Consider the following 5,000-nt stretch of genomic DNA (forward strand, 5'->3'; position numbering starts at 1 on the left):
TGCATGGCGTGAGCGTTTGAATTACGTCATATGTGTATGCGCGTCCCAGTTTTTATACGTCACATGCGCAAATGCTGATCGCACACCTCGTGATTCCTTACACTAAAAACCTGGTTTTTGGCAAGGGACATTTTTTAGTGATAATCTCAAAGACAATTTTAACAAATGCCACAATTTCACGAATTTAGTTTTTATGGCGTCTTCACTTCTTTACTCCAAACCTTCCATTTTAGCCACATTCCACAAGCCTCACATAGATGTTCTTTATCTAAATTCATCGTCTTCATGGCATCTCGGCTAGTCTAGTGATTCGAACCTCCTGCAAAGTTCTCCCAATGAACGCACTTCATGATCAATGATTACTCCTTGTTTATCCCTCACAAATATTTCATTGAAAACCTTTACTAGAGGTCAATTGGAAATGGGAGACAGCTGACATTTATCGCTCGCCTGCTTAGCTCAGCTGACCTAAGCACAACCCCATTCCCGAGCGGGGGTCGTTTGTGAAAAAAATTGTAACTAGAGAAAAAGGCTATTATGACATCTGGAAATACTTAGAGCTAGTACTCTTTTCAGAGAAATAAGAAGAACCGTTGACCCTGTCTCTTAACACCTGTTCGGGGCATTAAAGAAACAACATAATATACCAACGGAATTGGGCTGGTGCTTTATATCATTCTCTTTGTTCCGAGGCGCAGCTCTAAATTGTCTCTAAATCTGTTCGAGAAGTGATTGAATCAACGTTATTTCTGGGAGGCTTACAACTGGAAGTACGTTTTCTTTTAAGGTAGATGGGCCTGTGGGTGGGGTACAGCTTATAAGCCGCGGTAGTGTTTGGTTGAAAAAACTGCACGGCTACTGTTTGTGCAATCTGGAGACCCCGCCCCTCCCCTCCCCCCCCCCCCTCGGGCTGGAGACATCGCCTTTAAAATGTTACTGAGTGGGTTTATGGTGTGCAAATGTACACCATGAAAGGCATATCTAAATCATGGTAATTAATTAGTAGCATTAGGCAATCAAATCGTAAGTTGATAAAGGTACAATCATTTGACTAAATGTGGAACGGCATGATAATAACTTCCGGCGGCTGTCGATACAACCAACAGCAGTCGCTGCAAGAAGTCTTCGCTGAAAAGTTCCTACTCAGCATACTCAGCATGGCAACTTGCAATATATGAAAACGTTAGGTTGGTAAAAAAAAAGCAAATCTCACTCCGTTCAACACATTCTTTCTTACCTTAATTCCTGCTTGTTAAGAGATTATTCAGGTTTTTACGGTCTTCAAGAACAGTTAAGCGGATTCCTTGCAGTGTGATAATATGATAGTTTCTTGCCTGTAAAAAAAGGAACCTGTTTTTAATTAAGATTGATCTTCTCATCATGGAGAAAACTGAGACCGAAGTAAAAAAATAACACGTTTGGCATTCTTCAAAATTATAATTTAGTTCGATTTTTGCAGTGCATTGCAAACAAATTATGTACAGTACCTATGTAAAGATTTGCTTCTTTCCACGAAATCTCCTTGACTATCTTTCCACGAAATCTCCTTGACTATCGTCAAAAGGGAGACCCAAACCCTTAGAAACGTTCCTTAACGTGGCCAGAACGGATGGCACTTTAAAGAAAGGGAAGATACGATTCCTTGACAATCAGTTAATTCTAAAATACATGGTTGACATCACAAGAATTTTAAATTATACATTCAAGGGTGAGCGAAAGGAAATCGACTCCACCATGGCCGACGATCAGAAGAGATTTGTTTACAGCAACCGATATGTGATCCATTCAGTTTTTAAAATGATTCTAGGATACAAGCTGCAGGAATATAAATACCCCATGGTGACAAAACAAGAAACATCCCACGCTGCTCTTGATCGTAAATTAAATCTATCAGGTTTTTCACTCAATCCAAGCGATATCTGACCCTATTAGACACACCACCTCGGAAAAGAGGCAGGAGTAACAAGTCTTGATACAATTCTCCTTTGTTCGAAATCAGTATCTGAATTTTTCCAGAGAGATTTAGAATTTCTTTATTATGGAAAATCAATTGACTGCGAGACTGGTGTTAGCGCTTTGTATGTATTTTGTCAGATGAAACTAGGAAATGGGTTTGTTAGAAATCCTCCCAAAACAATGAACTCGTCGTAGTTTTCAACCAAAAACAGGAAAAAACATTTCTGAATTGAAAAGAATCGATGAGTCTTGGACACACTTATTGGCATCACGGGGTGCAAGTTTGCAACCATATGACTTTAGTGGAACCCTGTTGTGAAAAATCAAATCGTGTGTGAACTCTTGATAAACATAGTACATGAGGGTATTTAGCTCAGTCTACAAGAGTTTCCACAATGCATTAGAAACGATTTGATTTTTAATTAGAAAGAAGTTTAATCTATTTACATCATACATCTAAGTTGTTGAAATAACAAGTTTTTGTTAAAAAAGAAGATGCATTGGTTTTCCGAGATCAGAGTTCTTCGCTATCCGAGTGAATTTCGATATCCTGGTGGTCAGGAAGCACCCCACGATTATTTTATTGAAATAAGGGGTATCCAAACAATATTGCTGGATGATAGAGCCTTCTTTTGAAGAAAGGTGAGCCACCGCGCACCGGTGGCTCAGTTGGTTGAGCACCGGGCTGTCACGCGGGAGGTCGTATGGCTTTGCCATAGGTGGAAGTCGGCGCCTTTGTTACTTATTTTAATAACCCTATTCTCTGTACATTAAGAGAAAATCACTCTAAAGCTGTCTACATGCAGTACAGCAGTAAACTCGTCTTATTGACTAAGAAGACTGAAGTGTTTTTGAGACAAATTTGGTCCTTCAGTATGTGCTCTGTTAAATTAATAATTATGAAAAGGCTTTCTCATTATTTTTCATCAAGACGAGATATATAGTGGCTGAAAGAAAAATAACACATTTTCTCCTTTCCTGACTGAGATGAACTGAACAAATTTATTCAAGTGACGATGGATTTAGCATTAATGGCAAACGAATCTTAGGGTGCGTTCGATTGACCATATTCCGGAATAGGAATAAGTTAGGAATTCTTTGTTTTTACGGACATTCACTCTAAAATTGTCAAACATCTGCTAAAATGCTATTTAAAACATATTTTTATTATCCTTGCTGCTTCGAGACGCGCCAAACATACCGTTTTAATCATCACTCCACGTATTCTTATTCCGGAATAGCGTCAATCGAACGCGCCCTTAATGGGAAGGAATTAAACAAATTGTTCATATTAACCCTCAGGTGAATCAATCGGTCAGCAAAATAGCATTAGAAAATTGTGAAATGACTGATCCTAAATCAATAGCTGATGTATTCAAAAATTATTTTGCCAACATAGGCAGTAATCTTGCAAGCTCCATTCCCACTGCTACAAAAACTGCTAGTGAGTTCATGCCACCTCCCATACGGGATAGCTTGTTTTTGTCCCCAGTTACTGCAGATGAAATCCAATTAGAAATACTTCAAACTGCTTAAGTTGTGGGTCCTTCTAGTATTCCCATCTCAATTTTGAAGATTCTTAAGTGTGAATTAGCAGGTCCTTTACAGTCAATATTTAATAGCGGAGCTCCGCGCACGCGTGCCTTCACCATAGTTAAGAAAATATGGTAACCCATTGATACGAGAAAATTTGGTTTTAAAGCCATGACGTCATGACCGTCCGTCTATACGTACATACGCCCATCCACCTCATGTATGCCAATGTGACCAGTGTCATGCTAGTTTACAGCATACATCTTTGATATTGGACATCCATGTTTTGATCAAAGGACACCTGCCGAAACAAGATATCCGCTGACCAGTATCACGTGACCACATCGCGGGCTCAAGCTCAGAGCTCACCGAGGTCAGCTTTTTTTTTTGAAGTTGACCGCTCACCAGGTACTGGTTTTCGATTGGAGTGCAGGCTCAACCTAGGTTAACTCATCTAAGCGAGGCTTCATTTTTCGCGCGCTTTCTGTGGCTCGACGCGGCTACACGGCTATGCTACGTCAGCTATAGTTCTTACGCAGTGAACGCTTTTCGTGTTCAGGTGGAAAATGGTTTGGAAGATGTTTTCTTTCCGCATTTTTTGCTGGTTTCAATCCAGTTTGACATATCATGATATCTGTGGTCCACACTGGTGGCTACGCAGTTATTCAAGTCAAGCATCGGAGGGATATAAACTTAAAGCTAAGTGTTTATTTTTAATTTGCTTAGAGTTGCTTTTTTCTCTGTATTGCAATTTTTGGCATATCTTTAGAAGAAGGGATTTAAAAATAGGAAGATCCGCGGTTAAGAAATGGTTCGTGCTGTTGTTTTCATATTTAACAGTCGGCTCGGTACGGTACGTTTGTAAATATTTACGGCCAGCAAATGTACCAGAATGTTTGTACTGTAGGTGAAAAGTAACGTGTTCTACATTCAATTTAACAGACGTGTCAATTCATTTAAGAATGACCTTCTTACAAGGCTTTATAAGATAGAGGCATAAATTTATCAGAAAGTGACTAAGTTGGGATAGCGAAAATGACATTTGCTCAAAAGTGACTAAGACAGGGTCTATGATTGGCTACAGAATAGACTATAATGGGGTAGGGGTTCGGAGAGGCCAGCGGCACATACCCAGCAAAAATTGACCCAAGTAACCCCCCCCCCCCCCCCCTCCCACTGGGGATGAGTCCCTTGGTCGGAATGAAACGAGCTTCGTAAGACTAACCACGAACAATGTATCTTTTATCAATATTTCATAAGTTGTTAGAAAAACTCATGTTCAATCGGTTAGTTGACTTCTTAGACAAAAGACACCTTATTTATAACAAACACTTTGGATTTCGCTTACATCATTCAACTGATCATGCAGTACTCAGTATTATTGACCAGAAAGCTATTGAAAATCATGATTACTCTTGCGGAATATTCGTGGACTTCAACAGAGCATTTGATTCTGTTAATCATAACATTCTGCTCACAAAGCTTGAATACTATGGTATCAGAGGCATTGT

General features: G+C 39.6%; 1 protein-coding gene across 10 annotated transcripts in view; it reads right to left on the reverse strand.

The window, feature by feature from the left end:
- The window catches only part of LOC138007064 (histamine H2 receptor-like), a 60,454-nt gene that overhangs the window by 20,028 nt on the left and 35,426 nt on the right, over nucleotides 1-5,000 (reverse strand). For 8 of the 10 annotated variants that reach the window (XM_068853766.1, XM_068853768.1, XM_068853764.1 and 5 more), the window contains one exon: nucleotides 1,238-1,334. The exons of 1 other annotated variant lie outside the window; for it this stretch is intronic. The gene's annotated coding sequence lies outside the window, so the exon portion shown is untranslated. Of the gene's footprint in view, nucleotides 1-1,237; nucleotides 1,335-1,487; nucleotides 1,616-5,000 lie in introns of all 10 variants that reach the window. One more of the 10 variants, XM_068853765.1, reaches the window with a different exon arrangement.

This window comes from Montipora foliosa, chromosome 6 (genome assembly GCF_036669935.1).
Source record: "Montipora foliosa isolate CH-2021 chromosome 6, ASM3666993v2, whole genome shotgun sequence".
Lineage (NCBI taxonomy): Eukaryota > Metazoa > Cnidaria > Anthozoa > Scleractinia > Acroporidae > Montipora > Montipora foliosa.